General features: G+C 45.1%; 2 pseudogenes across 2 annotated transcripts; both read right to left on the reverse strand.

The window, feature by feature from the left end:
- LOC307059071 (protein phosphatase 1D-like) lies at positions 1-1818 on the reverse strand (annotated as a pseudogene). Its single transcript has one exon. The product of its transcript is annotated as a protein phosphatase 1D-like (transcript).
- Positions 1819-15632: 13814 nt separating this feature from the next.
- Positions 15633-17450, reverse strand: LOC307059072 (protein phosphatase 1D-like; annotated as a pseudogene). The gene has a single exon. The product of its transcript is annotated as a protein phosphatase 1D-like (transcript).
- Positions 17451-17690: the final 240 nt, after the last annotated feature.

Here is a 17690-nt window from a genome sequence, read left to right on the forward strand (position 1 = left end):
TCAGCAAACACAAACAGTTTTTCTGTGCTGGTGAAGTAAAGGATTTCCAATTTTCTTCTGGCCCCTAAGTCTGCATCACATGGTAAGTTTAACAGAGTTCTTTCGCTGTGAGTTTGTGGGGAGGCTTGCAGACTGAGCACCGCTGCTTCAACTTAAACCATTTCGTCTATGCTTCTTCACAAGAGGGCCAGAGTTGGATTCTTCTAATGTCCTTTTGAAGTTTGTTGGAGGGGTTCTTTCAACTTCTTGAGCTTTCATTTGACGTGGGATCGACATCTTTAAGTTTTTTTGGTCCATGATGGTGTTTGTTGAATTGGTAGGCACAAGGCCAACTGACAGGCTATTATTCAAAGAATCATGTATCCTTAAAGTCAGGGCTTTAGTGCAATTTTCTTCAAGTGGCTCTGGATCTTTTGAGGATATGACTGCAGCCTGGACATTCCCTCGAGCTATCTCAGCTGGGACTTCTAAATAATTCTCTGAGAAGGCATTACTATGAATAAGAGCAGGTATGTGGTCCTTAGAGTTCAGCCTTGGCCATGGGTCCTCCTCCAGTGACTTGACTGGTGGTGTAGAACATGGAGAAGGAGTCATCACGCAGGTTTCTTGACTATTATAGGAAGGGCTGTCAGTCAGGTTCAGATAGAGCTCGTCTTCATTGGTGAAATCTCCCTGAGTGCCCACTCCTGGAGAGATGCAGATTACTATGGCACTGGTGTTATCCGCTCGAAGGCTACGCTGCCTCCAGCGGCCTAGAGCTCGATTCACAAGCATTTTGGCACAAGACTGTCCATGCTCACCCATCAGGTATTTTATCTCCTCTTGGTCCTGGCACATTGAGATGGCATCTTGAGGTCGAATCATATTCCAAAGACCATCACTCCCCAAGATAATATACTTGTGCTTCTGGGGATCAAGAGTGTGGACACTTGTGTCTGGTTCAGGTGACACCACAAACTCACCACTGAAGAAATCATAGCTCCAGAAATCACCAAGTGCTCTTGCTACTGCCAGAAATGGAATCTGGTCAATGACTGTGCTCCTTCTCACAGGTCCACTGTGAGTGAGCCGAGGTCGTTTCCAAACTACACGATTCACCCCAGACTTGTTCATCACGCTCCCACCAAGTCCTTCAATTCGTTCTCTTTCCTTGGGAAGTTCTGGCTTATGGTCCTGTGTCACCTCCACAGCTCTGACAAAATCATCGTTTGGGTCATCCTGAATTCCAAGAACCACCCCCGAGTCACCCACATGAGCTACATACATCTTCAGGCCCCGTATGATGACCACACTGGCAGTTGTCCCTGACGTGCTGGGAAGACCTTTCATAGTCTTTGGCCATTCTGCCAGTTTCTTCCACATGGCGAGATGACAGGCGAGGAAGCCTTTGCGGATGGCAGCGCACACCTTCGCCGGCTCGGAAGAGGTGAAGCCCTTCTGCTTCTTGATGAAACCCCACAAGTGCTCCCGGGCAAACTGTGCCGCCTCCCGCCCGCCGTGCCCGTCGCACACGGCGAAAAAGGCCACTGAGGAACGACGGCGACAGCAGCAGCCGGGAGCCGGCGAGGCCCCGGCGTCCGGCGGCGCGTCGCAAGCCTCTCGGGCTGCCACCGCCGGGCCTTTCCCCGAGATTTCGCCGCCAGGAAAAGCCAGCGGTGACCGCTGCGGAGGCAACGGCTGAGAGAGAGACCGCCGCGGCGAGGGTTCTTCTTCAGCCGTGGGCTCGGGCTCCACCACGATCTGAGTAATGTCCTCCATGTACTTCCTCCCGCCCTGGTCTGAGAAGACGCTCACTCCCAGGGAGTACAGCCCCGCCATGGCAGGCTGGCCGAGATCCCGCCGGTCCCACGCAGCCCGCCCGAATGCGGCAGCGGGATGCACACTCGGCGCTCACCGGCCAACTATTGTTTATCTTCGACTACGTCGAGAAGGGGGAGGGAGCGGTCCCGGGGGGGAGGGGCGCGCACGAGGTCGAGACTTGTCCGCCAGAGCTGGGCAGAAGCGCCAGGGGGAAAGGAGCCGACCAGCTGCGTCTGCGCAGTGCGCCTCCCGGGAGGGTTATTCTTCACACTCTGTTGAAGTCAGGCTTGGCCATGAGACTTGTTTTGGCCAATGCAAAGTGACCCTGACCCAGCCTCATGCACAGCATCCCGTTCCCTTTGAGTAGAACGCCTCCCCTTCCCGAGTTGCCTACTTAGAGAGCTGCTACTCATCCCAAACAGTCAGCTGGCTCAGAAGCCTTAGCCCACCTATTCAGGCAGGTGTCAAGAGCAGCCTGCTCATTCCTTTGTGGTAGCTCTGGTCATATTATTCACTTCCACACCTTCTCTCTCCCACCTGGAGATCCTTGTGGGCAGAGGATACCGTTCTAGTCATCTTTGTCACCCTGGCACCTTATGTAGTTCATGGCACGTAGGAGATACTTAATAAATCTTGGATCAAGTGAGTGAGTGAAATGATTTCTGCAATCAGTAGTTACAGCATATATTGGACAGTTCAAGCACGTCAACATTCATTTATTCGGCAGACATTTATTAAGCTCATTCTTTGTGCCAAGCATCGTGATAGGTGCCAAGATTACATTTGTGAATAAGTTAGTCCTGGCATCTGTCCTCATATTGCTTAGGAAACCTACGAAAAGATCGACAGCCATATACAGTGGAAGGCAGGAGTCTGGCAAGAAATACAGTTTCATGAATCCCACCCACATTGAAAGATCAGAGAGCAGAATATAGGAGTGGGGTGGGGGACTTCCCTGGTGGTGCAGTGGTTAAGAATCCGCCTGCCGTTGCAGGGGACACAGGTTCGAGCCCTGGTCCAGAAAGATCCAACATGCTGCGGAGCAACTCAGTCCGTGTGCCACAACTACTGAGCCTGCGCTCTAGAGCCCTCAAGCCACAACTACTGAGCCCACGAGCCACAACTACTGAGCCTGCGTGCCACGACTACTGAAGCCTGCATGCCTAGAGCCTGTGCTCCACAACAAGAGAGGCCACTGCAGTGAGAAGCCCGCGCACTGCAATGAAGAGTAGCCCCCGCTCGCTGCAACTAGAGAAAGCCCACGCGCAGCAACAAAGACCCAGCGCAGCCATAAATAAATTTTTTTTTTTTTTTTTTTTAAAAAAGGGTCTTCCCTGGTGGCGCAGTGGTTGAGAGTCCGCCTGCCGATGCAGGGGACACGGGTTCGTGCCCCGGTCTGGGAAGATCCCACATGCCGCGGAGCGGCTAGGCCCGTGAGCCATGGCCACTGAGCCTGCGCGTCCGGAGCCTGTGCTCCGCAACGGGAGAGGCCACAACAGTGAGAGGCCCGCGTACCGCAAAAAAAAAAAAAAAAAAAAAAAGGAGTGAGGTGGGGCTTGCTCAGGTTAAGATCTGTACAATGCCTATGGCAAGAGGTTGTTGAATTAATGCCTGTTATGAAGCTAGGAGGCCCTAGAGGCACAGTGAGCTCAGAGCCACAGATCTTGGTGAGGAACAGATTATGGGAACAACTGTACTCATTTTCCTGAATGTGTCTTAGTTCTCTCTCCACCCTTGTGAAGCCAGGACATGATACAGCAGTTAGGAAAAATCCCAGGCTGAATCAAAGCACAGAACAGCTTCCATATGGAATGTTGGCCACGCAGGGGTGCTATTTACTTCTTCAAATCCTCATTATTTAAAACATTTCTCTTATACTCCTGATTCTGGGACTAGCCTAGGTGGTCTCTGTCAAACCACACCTGCCAGCCTTGAAGTTCAGCACGCTTCCTCACTTTTATGCCTTCTGAGGGGATTGCTGTCTGTGACTGGGGAGAGCAATTCAGGATACACATTACTATGCGTTCTCGGAATTCATCCTCAGGTCTTAAATGGTGTGATCAGCTAGACAGTGTCTCCTGACCTTGAGAAGGAGCGATTGGCATTAGGAAGCACGCTGAGCTGATGCTGCCCTGCACTTAGTCTCTAGACTGCTGCTTGGTTCCAGGAACGAGGTAAGAGAATCATCATAGCTTTTCTGAGGGCTCTGTGAGCAAGGAAGAGATGAGGCTTGATGAGCCTGGAAGAGAAGACAGCTGTCATTTGATGAGCACCCATTAGGTATCACATTCCTTCCGTTCATTGTCTATGTAAAACTTTCTAATAAACTTCATGAGGTAGGCATTATATCCCCATTTTATAGATGAGGAAACTGAGGCTGGATGGGTACATTATTTGTCCAAGGTTATACAGCCCAAAGTGGTGAAATTCAGTTTTAAAACCAGGCCTGTCTCTCTCCACAGCTCCAAATTCTCTTTCTTCATGTGATTTGCAAGATAGAGCCCCTGCCCTTGTAGCATTTGTAACTTGCTTAAGGAGGCAAGATTCCTGAAAGTATGTTTAATAAAAAAAGGTGACAGCAACTTAAAGTTGATGAAAGAGAGCTACTTTTATTGACATGGGAATGGTCACAATATATTGCTAAGTAAGAAAAAGCAAGCTTGAGAATAGCAAGGTAAGCTCCAGTGGAGGCAAACAGCGAGGTGTATCGTGCCCCCTACCCAGATCAAGATAGCCCAGACGGCTTCCTCACGTCTTCTGCCAGTCAGCCTCCTCCCAAGGGTCAACCACTGTAATGATTTCTCTTACTATAGGTTAGTGTAGATGACAAACAAAATAATTTAGTATCTGCTCTTTTATGTTTAGATGCTTTTACCACATTTTGTCTGTGAGGTTTATCCATGTTGTTATGTATAGCAAAGGCTTTTTAAAATTGCTGAGTACTATTCCATTGACTGAATATACCACTGGTTGATGGATATTTGGGTGGCTTCAGATTTGGGGCTTTTGTAAATACTATGAACGTTCTTTTACATGCCTTTTGACTGACCTATTCATGTATATCTCTTGAATATCTATAGGTAGATAGATACATTTATATAATTTTATATTAATTAATTATTATATGAGTGGAATTGCTACATCATACAGGTTAGGCATATTCTTGGCTTAGACAGATACTGCCAAAAGTTTTACAAAATAGTTGTAATGAAGTATCCTGCTTTCAGCAGTGTATGAGAGTCTTAGATACTCTGCAACCTCCTCCTTCATAGTCTTTTCTAGTTCCCCGAACATGGATTGAACCCATGCCCTCTGCATCGGCAGGCGGACTCTCAACCACTGGACCACCAGGGAAGCCCCTGGGTAGTCTTTTTAATATGCCATTCTGGTGTTAGTATAGATGTAACATGTTATGGTTTTAATTATTTTCCCTAATGACTAATGATGTTGAGTATCTTTTTCATATCCTTATGGGCCATTTGGATATTCTTTTTGTGTAGGTAGTAGCGTTGGGGTGAGGGTTCTAACTGTGCCTGCAGGGGCTGGCATGGTTTGAACTTCCACTGGCACCAGGAGAGGGAGCCCACAGGGTTTCTTACAAGCCTGTCCAGGTGTGGGGCAATAGGAGAAGAGGGGGAAAAGAGGCTTGAAAGCTGTTAGTGATCAAATATCAGTCATGAAGTTATACTCTTTATTACAGTGTTGCTCAGATCTGTGGTGTTAAGATAATAAATGTGAAATAGCCAATACTTACCTTGTTGCCTACACTTGGAACACAAGATAAATAAGTTTGAAAATGAGATACTGATTATCTTAACTCTTTGGTCTGGACCAGGGAACTAGCCTTTAAATGTGGCATGTCCTGCTTGGCTGAGCTGTGACTGTTTTACAGGTGAGAACTAGTGGTAGAATTTCAGAAAAAAAAAAAATACAGTCGTGACAGAAGCATGGAGCCTTGACTCCCCAAATAGTAATAAGCTTAAAGAATATGTCTTATGTAAATTATTTCTTCTCAATTCTCAGAGACTGTGGAATAGAGAGGGAAGGCATCATTTCATATTTGCTTTTATAAGGAATATAAATGTTAATTAGCTTTCCCATAGTTACTGCTTTCTGGAGCAGTAATTTCAGACAAGGATTTTGAAATACAAAGTCAAAGTGTATTTAAACATTTTAATAATGATTTAATTATTTTAACGTTAAAGTACATGCTGACCATAAGGTGGTTTACAGCCTCATCCCTGGTCATGTGCCTTGAGTCTAAATTTTCTCTGACCTGCCATTAGAGACAAAGTTTAAGAATTACTGCATAAGGGATGCACCTCTTAATAAAACAAGGTCCTAATGTTCCAGAAACAAAAGGAGCCACCTGGAGGGCGCAAAGGGCAGTGAGACTGGCAGGCCCTAACTCACCCCTCTATAATTTGTTGTCTTTCCCTTAGAGTTATTGAATTTTCTCCTCTTTGACAGTGTGTCTGACCCTTAGTTTACTCAGATATGGTTCCTCTCTAGCCAAGGCAAGGACAAAAATCCATTTTACACTTTTCCCCAATTCCTTGAGTGGTGGAGCCTAGATTTTGAGGCTTACTTTTTCCGTCTATAAAATGGAGACTATAACATCTACTTGTGGGGCTATTATATATATTTTTTAAAAAATTAAATACGCCTGAAGAAACCTTGCACTATATACCTGATCATTGTGGATGCTCAGTAGGTGTAGCTAATTACTCATTGAATCCATCCATTCTGGAAGTTGATATAACTGATATAGACTCCGAGCTTCCTTTAGGCAAGGGTGACTAACCCCCTGGGTTGCTCACTACTGTCCCAGTTTTAGCACTGAAAGCTTAGCATCCCAGGAAACCCCTCCTCAGGACACAAAAGTCCCAGTTTTTGGTGATGGATGCAGAAGTCTGGGGGAGAATATAGAACCCCACAAGGCTACCTGAAAAATAGGGGCTGAAAGCAATACGGTTTTTAGTGTCAGATGGATATGGCATAGATTATCTGCCTTCTGTAGTTGCTGTTGCTTATTTTTTTCCCTTACCATTGATGCAGGCAACCATGATTTATGGTTCACAAAACTGGAGCATTCATTGTAACGTCACTCCAAATGATGTGACTTAAATGTCCACCTTAAGTGTGTTGTAATCATGAGCACTAACAGTCTATTTTTCATTTTGCTTGTGGATTAACTATTGGACTTTGTATTGAGATAGTGCTAGTTTAATTTTTTTTTTTTTGCGGTACGTGGGACTCTCACTGTTGTGGCCTCTCCCGTTGCGGAGCACAGGCTCCGGACGTGCAGGCTCAGTGGCCAAGGCTCACGGGCCCAGCCGCTCCGCGGCATGTGGGATCTTCCCAGACCGGGGCATGAACCAGTGTCCCCTGCATCGGCAGGCGGACTCTCAACCACTGCACCACCAGGGAAGCCCAACTAGTTTAATTTTTGACACTGAATATCATGACCATGTTTTCTAAGAGTTCAGATAATGAAAAGAAGAATGATTATCCTACCAGTGCCAGTATGACACAGACATCACTGAAAAGAAGGCTAAATGACTTATTTTTTTATTGAAATATAGTTGATTTACGATGTTGTGCCAGTCTCTGCTGTTCAGCAAAGTGACTCAGTTATACACATACATACATTCTCTTTTTTATATTCTTTCCCATTATGGTTTATCCCAGTAGATTGGATATAGTTCCCTATGCTATACAAGAGGACCTTGTTGTTTGTCCATTCTAGATGTAATAGTTTGCATCTACTAACTCCCAGTCCATCCCTCTCCCTCTCCTCTTCCCCCTTGGCAACCACAAGTCTGTTCTCTATGTCTGTGAGTCTATTTCCATTTTGTAGATAGGTTCATTTGTGGCATATTTTAGATTCCACATATAAGTGATATCGTATGGTATTTGTCTTTCTCTTTCTTAGTATGATAATAACTAGTTGTATCCATGTTGCTGCAAATGGCATTCTTTCTTTTTTATGGCTGAGTAGTATTCCACTGTATATATGTACCACATCTTCTTTATCCATTCATCTGTTGATGGACATTTAGGTTGTTTCCATGTCTTGGCTATTGTGAATAGTGCTGCTATGAACATAGGGATGCATGTATCTTTTTGAATTAGAGTTTTATCCAGGTACATGCCCAGGAGTGGGATTGCTGGATCATATGGTAATTCCATTTTGAGTTTTCCGAGGAACCTCCATACTGTTTTTCATAGTGGCTGCACCAACTCACATTCCGACCAACAGTGTAGGAGGGTTCCCTTTTCTCCACGCCCTTTCCAGCATTTGTTATTTGTAGACTTTGTAATAATGAGTGACGTGGAGCCTCTTTTCCTGTGTGCACTGGCCATCTGTATGTCTTCTCTGGAGAAATGTCGATTAATGTCTTCTGCCCCTTCTGCCCATTTTTCGGTTGGGTTGGGTTTTTTTGGGTTTTTTTTTTTTTTGAGTTGTATGAGCTGTTTGTATATTTTAGAGATTAAGCTCTTGTCAGTTGCATCATTTGCAAATATTTTCTCCTATTCCATATGTTGTCATTTCATTGGTTTCCTTTGTTGTGCAAAAGCTTGTAAGTTTGATTAGGTCCTTTTTTTGTGTGTGTGTGGTACGCGGGCTTCTCACTGTTCTGCCCTCTCCCGTTGTGGAGCACAGGCTCCGGACGCGCAGGCTCAGCAGCCATGGCTCACGGGCCCAGCCGCTCCGCGGCATGTGGGATCTTCCCGGACCGGACACGAACCCGTGTCCCCTGCATCGGCAGGCGGACCCTCAACCACTGCACCAGCAGGGAAGCCCAGGTCCCATTTTTGTTATGTTTGTTTTTATTTCTATTGCCTTGGAAGACTGACCTAAGGAAACATTGGTACGATTTATGTCAGAGAATGTTTTGCCTATACTCTCTTCTAGGAGTTTCATGGTGTTGTGTCTTATGTTTAAGTCTTTAAGCCAATTTGAGTTTATTTTTGTGCATGGTGTGAGGGTGTGTTCTAATGTCATTGATTTACATGCAGCTGTCCAACTTTCCCAGCACCACTTGCTGAAGAGACTTTTTCCCCTTTTATATTCTTGCCTCCTGTATCGAAGATTAGTTGACCGTAGGTGTGTGGGTTTATTTCTGGGCTCTCTATTCTATTCCATTGCTAAATGACTTATTTTAATGACAGATTGAAGGACGTGTACATCTGGATTAGGGCAGTGAATAACCAAACAGAGCATACTGCACACTGTGGAGAAAAGTTCTGGACACTGGAAGTCCAAGATCAAGGTGCCAGCAGGGTTGGTGACTGGTGAGGCCTCTCTCCATGGGTTGCAGACGGCTGCTCAACTGTCCTCTTCTTTGTGAGCATGTGGAGAGAAAGAGAAACCAAGCTCTCTGGAGTCTTTTCTTATAAAGACACTAATCCTAATGGACCAGGGCCCCACCTATGACCTCATTTAATCTTAATTACTTCCTTAGAGGCTCCATCTCCAAATACAGCCACACTGGGGGGTTAGGGCTTCAACATATGAATTTTGGGGTTGGGGGCACATTCAGTTTGTAACAATGTCCTTCTTTAATTTGGAAATATATTAATGAGAGTGGAGAAAAGTATTATAGCAAAACAATTTATATGCTCTTTCTCCAAAGCTGTTTGATGATCTTTGAAGAGGCCACAAAGTCTGAAAAAGGATGAACTGAGTACACCTGAGTCATTAGATGTTATGGATAGGTTGCAACAAAAACTCATACAAGCAAAAAATGACTTGATATTTGGAAGTAAGACTGCTTTAGAACTCCAAAAAAGTGTCACCAGAAAAGGGCAGCCAGTTTAAACAGGACTTTCTCCATTAATTTAAAAAAAAAATTTTTTTTAATTGAAGTATAGTTGATTTACAATGTTTCAGGTGTACATCAAAGTGGTTCGTATACATATATATAGATAGATATATAGATATATATATACTTGTATTCTTTTTCAGATTCTCTTCCATTATAGGTTATTACAAGATATTGAACATAGCTCCCTGTGCTATACAGTAGGTCCTTCTAGATGGTTATCTATTTTATATATAGTAGTGTGTATCCATTAATCCCAATTTATTTATTAAAACTGTAACTGATTTAGAATTTAATTTTACAACTTCAGATTATCTCTGTGCTTTAAACTATTTTCCCTGAGAAAGAGAGGTTTAACTTATGATGACATCCAACATGCTTCAGAGTGTTTAAAAATGATGGACATTTCAGACATAGATAGCCCATCTGATGAATTTACAGATGCAAAGTAACTGACTGACAAACAGCTGCTCTACCAAAACAAACCTGTAGATACAAAGTAGATGGACATTTTTGGAGAGCTGGAAACTAATTCCTATAAGTTTATAAGCCTGCTGTTGCAGGTTCATAAGATAAACCTAGTAAGTAGAATCCTAAGTTTCCCATGGTCAAATGCCTTTGTTGAGAGGATATTTAGCTTGATGTTATCACACTGGACTGATGCTAGGAATCAATGAAACATACACTTGATAAGAGCACAGCTACAGGTCAAAGTAAAGTTTATCTTTGACAGGAGAGTAAAAATATCCTACTATATTATGGGATAGAAGGAAGCATATTGTTATTTTTTATTTTTTTAATTTTTTTGCGGTACGCGGGCCTCTCACTGTTGTGGCCTCTCCCGTTGCGGAGCACAGGCTCCGGACACGCAGGCTCAGCGGCCATGGCTCACGGGCCCAGCCACTCTGCGGCATGTGGGATCTTCCCAGACCGGGGCACAAACCCGTGTCCCCTGCATCGGCAGGCGGACTCTCAACCACTGCGCCACCAGGGAAGCCCCATGTGTCTTTTTGAAATAGGATTTTCTGTGGATATACTCCCAGGAGTGGGGTTGCCGGATCATTTGGTAGCTCTAGTTTTAGTTTTTTAAGGAACCTCCATACTGTTCTTCACAGTGGCTCTTAACCAGTTTCCATTCTCACCAACAGCGAGGAGGGTTCCCTTTTTTCCACACCCTCTCCAACATTTATTGTTTGTAGACATTTTGATGATGGCCATTCTGACTGGTGCGATGTGATAGCTCGTTGTCATTTTCATTTGCATTTCTCTGATAATTAGCCACGTTGAGCATCTTTTCATGTGCTTTTATTATTTTTTTTCCTTAAACAGTGTGAGTAAAAGTTATCTCTTGAAATGGGCTTCTGGAAAGTCTTCCCATTTTTGAATTCTTCTTCGATGACCTACCCAGCACGTTACTTGAGGGCAGGTATCACTTAACGCCCCTCAGGCCTTGTGAACATTAAGTGCCCAGCAGCAGCGGGTTTATAGCTGTTGTTACAGGAAGCGGCCACAAGGCGGCAGGATTTCTTCATGCTCCAGTGTGGTGACTCAGGCAACCAGAGCCTTAGGGAAAGTTGTGTTCCTGGCTTGTAAAAGAGTGCCAGCACAAAGACTCAAGGGCTTGTGCCTCATTCCTTTTTCCCCCTTACCCTGGCAGATGCCAATCCCTGCATAACCACTCTGCTGAGGGTGCTGTCGTCCGTACATGGGGCTACTCTAAGGAAGGAGGCTGGAGGTGGGGACCTTACCACTAGGGGACCTGGTGACCAGGTCCCTTGTTAACGCTCTTTGAGCCCAGAGGGTCCACCATCTTTTGGGTGCAGTAGGCTTGGCTTAGGTGTAGGAGGGCCTGCCTGGATCTGGTGATCGTAGTCCCACCTAGAGGGGACGGGGCACTCTGAGTCCGGGCAGGGCTCATTTGTTGGCACGTCCTCCCCGCTGGCTCCCTCAGCACCAGCGTACTCCAGCCATGGGACCCAAGGCTGCTCAGGCTCCAGGGATGTGACACCAGCCCAGGTCACTAGGCCTGAGGGTAACAGAGTAGGCATTTCTTTCCTTATTTTTTTTTTGTGTTGTTTTTCATTTAACTTTTACTTTAAATTGCAGTAGAGTTGATGTACAATATTGTTTTTGTTTTAGGTGCACAGCAACTTGATTCGGTTATAGATATCCATATGTCTATTGTTTTTCAAATTCTTTCCCCATTTAGGTTATTACAGAGTGCTGAGTAGAGCTCCCTGTTCTGTATAGTAGGTCCCTGTTGATGATCTATTTTATATATATGTGTGTGTGTGTGTGCGTGTGTGTACGTTAATGCCAACCTCCTAATTTATCCCCCCTGCCCACCTTTCCCCTTTGGTAAACATAAATGTCTTTTTGAAGTCTGCCAGTCTGTTTCTGTTTTGTCAAGTTGTCATTTGTATCAATTTTTACATTCCACCTATAAGTGTTATCCTATGATATTTGTCTTTGTCTGACTGTGTTCACTTAGTTTGATCACCTCTACATCCATCCATTTTGTTGCAGATGGCATTATTTCATTTTTTTAATGGCTGCATCATATTTCATATATATGTACACCACATCTTCTTGAGCACCTAACATGAGCCAAGTATTATTGTGTGGAGTTTATATTCTTTATCTCAATGGTATAATAGCTCTCTGTAGCAAGGGGTTATTATTGTCACAATTTTTTCCCCATCAATAAATAAATAAATAAGTTTATTTATTTATTTATTTATTTATTTAGCCTGTGTTGGGTCTTCGTTCCTCCACGTGGGCTTTCTCTAGCTGCGGCGAGTGGGGCCTACTCCTCGTTGCGGTGCGTGGGCTTCTCATTGCGGTGGCTTCTCTTGCTGCGGAGGACAGGCTCTAGGTGCGCAGGCTTCAGTAGTTGTGGCTCGAGGGCTCAGTAGTTGTGGCTCACGGGCTCTAGAGCTCAGACTCAGTAGTCGTGTTGCACAGGCTTAGTTGCTCTGGAGCATGTGGGATCTTGCCGTGTCCCCTGCATTGGCAGGCGGATTCTTAACCACTGCGCCACCAGGGAAGTCCTATTGTCAGAATTTTACAAATGAATACGTGGGGGTTTACTGAGAGGTTTGAATTCAAATTCAGTGAGTATGTCTCCACGTGTGACCATGGTTGCACCACTTTCGTTTTTCATCTACCCCTATTGCTGTTTTGTGCCCCACTCTAGGTTCTTGAGGTAGGTATCCCAGGCTTCTCTCTCTTCACTACTCCTGGCCCTGCCGCTGAAAGACCTCCCGTGACCAGGCTCCATACACGGAGCCTGGAAGGGCCAGTCGCAGCGTCTCTCTTCCCTTCCATACTCAGAGCTGAAGATCTTACTCAGAGGCCTTACTGGTGAGGAGTCAGACACTTACAGAAAATAATAGGAACAAAAGACAGAAAAGTTGGGGAAAGCAACTTTAGAATTTATCAGAGCCTGGCGATGGGGAAGAAGGCTAGAGAACCATGTTGGCTGGCAATCAATGTTACCTAAACGAGTGTGTATGTGAAGATCTGATCGTTTATGTAGCAGAGCCAACTGTTGAGATAGGCATGTATGACAAGAAGCTGATAGCTGCTTGGACTTGCTAAAAATTGAATTAATTTTAAGCAATACAGTGTTTAGTGAGGAGAAGTGGCTATGCCTCAGTATATTTCCAATGCCAAGAATATGCTGGTACCTAATTAGGCACCTGAGTCTTGTGCCACCCTGTGATAGAATCTGCGTTGCATGCCATCCATGCCAGGAGAACCAACCACCAGTCCAGCAACTGGAATGGATGAGAAGCCCTCAAATGGACGCTATAAGGTGGAGGGTTATTGAGATAATACCTGAAACAATGTCCTGAGAGCACCATGTTGCTGGATTTGACTTTAATAAAGTTTTTGCTCCAGGCATATTGATACCTCAGAAAAGCCTGTGTAATTATAACAAAATTAGAAGTTTATTTTTTCTTTATTGAGTGTTGTAGTACAATGGGAACTGACACAGCAAAATTTGTTAACATTGCTAGAAAGTGGGTTACGTCCTTCTAAATTTCACTGCATCTACCAACTTGTAGGCAATAGGGATATGGTACGACCAATTGAAATTTTATATTTTAAAATACCACTCAGAAATGTTTAACTTAATATGATGATTTGAGCACAGACATCCAACTCTCTAACTCCCCATCCTTGTGACTAATCTTGTCCTGAAAAGAATACAAAAGAGAAGAGAACAAATAACAATACTACCTTTTGCCTCAATTCTTAAGGACTCTTCTTCATTCTTAAAGACTTGTGTAGATGGATCTGAATTGATCGTGACGGATGACTCAAAGCCTTTTCTGAGAAAGTGTCTGTTTCTTAGGCAGCAAGTAGAGGAGATTTGAGCAAGGTTTTATTAATGTCCCTGAGTTTGGAGGAGCTAGGAGGGCATACTGAGTGACTGTTGAGGGACCAGATGAGAATGTGAGTATTTGTTGCAATAGGTCAGTAGTAATAGAAGGTCTGTTAAACAAAGCCAAAGATGGACAGGTCTTCTCTCTGACTATCCTATTCTGAAGAATGGGACAAAGAAGGAAAGTCCACACAACATGGCCAGATCACAGGGCTTCTCGGTCAAAGAGGAAACTGATAAAGCCAGTACCTGGTGGGTTGGCCTCATCAAATGTGAGAGACACTCTGTAGGTTCCCCTCAATTCCTGAATTCTGGTCGATCTTTATTTTTTTTGCGGTACGCGGGCCTCTCACTGTTGTGGCCTCTCCCGTTGCGGAGCACAGGCTCTGGACGCACAGGCTCAGCGGCCATGGTTCACGGGCCCAGCCGCTCTGCGGCATGTGGGATCTTCCCGGACCGGGGCACGAACCCGTGTCCCCTGCATCGGCAGGCGGACTCTCAACCACTGCGCCACCAGGGAAGCCCTCTGGTCAATCTTCGAATGGAAAAGTTGACTTGTATCAAACAGTCCTGGAGTTTACTGTCTGTGGGGAGGACCGCTCACATGGGCAATGAGCTCATATTGTCATTCACCAAAGAGTCACTTATTCTCTCTGTGGGAGGGTTATTCTTTTTTTTTTTTTTTTTAACAGTTCACTGATTTTATTAGATGAACAAACATGTCCATATAATCAATGAAAACCATAGGATATATAAAACAATTTAAGAAATGTTGGGAATTAGCAGCACCATCTGTTATTGACATAGCAAGAAAAACTTCACATATTTTATGCAAACACTAGAGAGGATATAACTACTTTTAAGACCCACTAATGCCACTGAAAGTCCAGGATGATTGAGAAGGGCATCTTTTTAGGCAAACCTACCTCCTTCTACTTCAAAGATTTGGTGAGCAAATCTGATGATTAATGTTTAGAAAAAATGCTACTGAAAGAAATAAGAGATACTGCATAGTATTTTAATTAGGACAAGGAGACTAAAACCCAGCTACTTTTGCATGGCTCAACACTTCTGCTTCTATGAAAAATTTAGTTCTGAATTATGAAATCAGAAATAAAGAATAATTTTTAAAAGACACTAGTTGTCTCTAAGAAACATTAAGTGGAACACAGGTCACTATGAAAATACATCACTTTTCCAGTTTGCTTCATAATTTACTTTAAAAAGTTGTGTAGCTTTCATCACACGTGACTTATACAAATTTCTTAATAAGCATTTTTAAAAGTTTAAATGTATTTCTAAAATCGAATAGATTCTTTTGATTTTTTTTTAAACCTTTAGCCCTGTTGTTACATTTAATGTGTATCAGTGTAAGAGACTGAGTTTGTGTGAAGGATACAAATTTACACACATTTTATAGCAACTTATACCCTAACATCTACAAAATTCACATTTATAATACAAGCAAGTACAGGGCCAGGATAAAACTGTTGAATTCCAAAAAGTCAAACTGTATACTATTTTTATTTTGTCCCCTTAAAAACAGTTCAGCTTCGGCACCAAATTCATAAAGCCCTCTTAGAAGTTTGGAAAAAAAAAATTCCAGATATATTTCAGCAAACACAAACAGTTTTTCTGTGCTGGTGAAGTAAAGGATTTCCAATTTTCTTCTGGCCCCTAAGTCTGCATCACATGGTAAGTTTAACAGAGTTCTTTCGCTGTGAGTTTGTGGGGAGGCTTGCAGACTGAGCACCGCTGCTTCAACTTAAACCATTTCGTCTATGCTTCTTCACAAGAGGGCCAGAGTTGGATTCTTCTAATGTCCTTTTGAAGTTTGTTGGAGGGGTTCTTTCAACTTCTTGAGCTTTCATTTGACGTGGGATCGACATCTTTAAGTTTTTTTGGTCCATGATGGTGTTTGTTGAATTGGTAGGCACAAGGCCAACTGACAGGCTATTATTCAAAGAATCATGTATCCTTAAAGTCAGGGCTTTAGTGCAATTTTCTTCAAGTGGCTCTGGATCTTTTGAGGATATGACTGCAGCCTGGACATTCCCTCGAGCTATCTCAGCTGGGACTTCTAAATAATTCTCTGAGAAGGCATTACTATGAATAAGAGCAGGTATGTGGTCCTTAGAGTTCAGCCTTGGCCATGGGTCCTCCTCCAGTGACTTGACTGGTGGTGTAGAACATGGAGAAGGAGTCATCACGCAGGTTTCTTGACTATTATAGGAAGGGCTGTCAGTCAGGTTCAGATAGAGCTCGTCTTCATTGGTGAAATCTCCCTGAGTGCCCACTCCTGGAGAGATGCAGATTACTATGGCACTAGTGTTATCCGCTCGAAGGCTACGCTGCCTCCAGCGGCCTAGAGCTCGATTCACAAGCATTTTGGCACAAGACTGTCCATGCTCACCCATCAGGTATTTTATCTCCTCTTGGTCCTGGCACATTGAGATGGCATCTTGAGGTCGAATCATATTCCAAAGACCATCACTCCCCAAGATAATATACTTGTGCTTCTGGGGATCAAGAGTGTGGACACTTGTGTCTGGTTCAGGTGACACCACAAACTCACCACTGAAGAAATCATAGCTCCAGAAATCACCAAGTGCTCTTGCTACTGCCAGAAATGGAATCTGGTCAATGACTGTGCTCCTTCTCACAGGTCCACTGTGAGTGAGCCGAGGTCGTTTCCAAACTACACGATTCACCCCAGACTTGTTCATCACGCTCCCACCAAGTCCTTCAATTCGTTCTCTTTCCTTGGGAAGTTCTGGCTTATGGTCCTGTGTCACCTCCACAGCTCTGACAAAATCATCCTTTGGGTCATCCTGAATTCCAAGAACCACCCCCGAGTCACCCACATGAGCTACATACATCTTCAGGCCCCGTATGATGACCACACTGGCAGTTGTCCCTGACGTGCTGGGAAGACCTTTCATAGTCTTTGGCCATTCTGCCAGTTTCTTCCACATGGCGAGATGACAGGCGAGGAAGCCTTTGCGGATGGCAGCGCACACCTTCGCCGGCTCGGAAGAGGTGAAGCCCTTCTGCTTCTTGATGAAACCCCACAAGTGCTCCCGGGCAAACTGTGCCGCCTCCCGCCCGCCGTGCCCGTCGCACACGGCGAAAAAGGCCACTGAGGAACGACGGCGACAGCAGCAGCCGGGAGCCGGCGAGGCCCCGGCGTCCGGCGGCGCGTCGCAAGCCTCTCGGGCTGCCACCGCCGGGCCTTTCCCCGAGATTTCGCCGCCAGGAAAAGCCAGCGGTGACCGCTGCGGAGGCAACGGCTGAGAGAGAGACCGCCGCGGCGAGGGTTCTTCTTCAGCCGTGGGCTCGGGCTCCACCACGATCTGAGTAATGTCCTCCATGTACTTCCTCCCGCCCTGGTCTGAGAAGACGCTCACTCCCAGGGAGTACAGCCCCGCCATGGCAGGCTGGCCGAGATCCCGCCGGTCCCACGCAGCCCGCCCGAATGCGGCAGCGGGATGCACACTCGGCGCTCACCGGCCAACTATTGTTTATCTTCGACTACGTCGAGAAGGGGGAGGGAGCGGTCCCGGGGGGGAGGGGCGCGCACGAGGTCGAGACTTGTCCGCCAGAGCTGGGCAGAAGCGCCAGGGGGAAAGGAGCCGACCAGCTGCGTCTGCGCAGTGCGCCTCCCGGGAGGG

The sequence above is a fragment of the Hyperoodon ampullatus genome, assembly GCF_949752795.1.
Source record: "Hyperoodon ampullatus genome assembly, chromosome: 10".
Lineage (NCBI taxonomy): Eukaryota > Metazoa > Chordata > Mammalia > Artiodactyla > Ziphiidae > Hyperoodon > Hyperoodon ampullatus.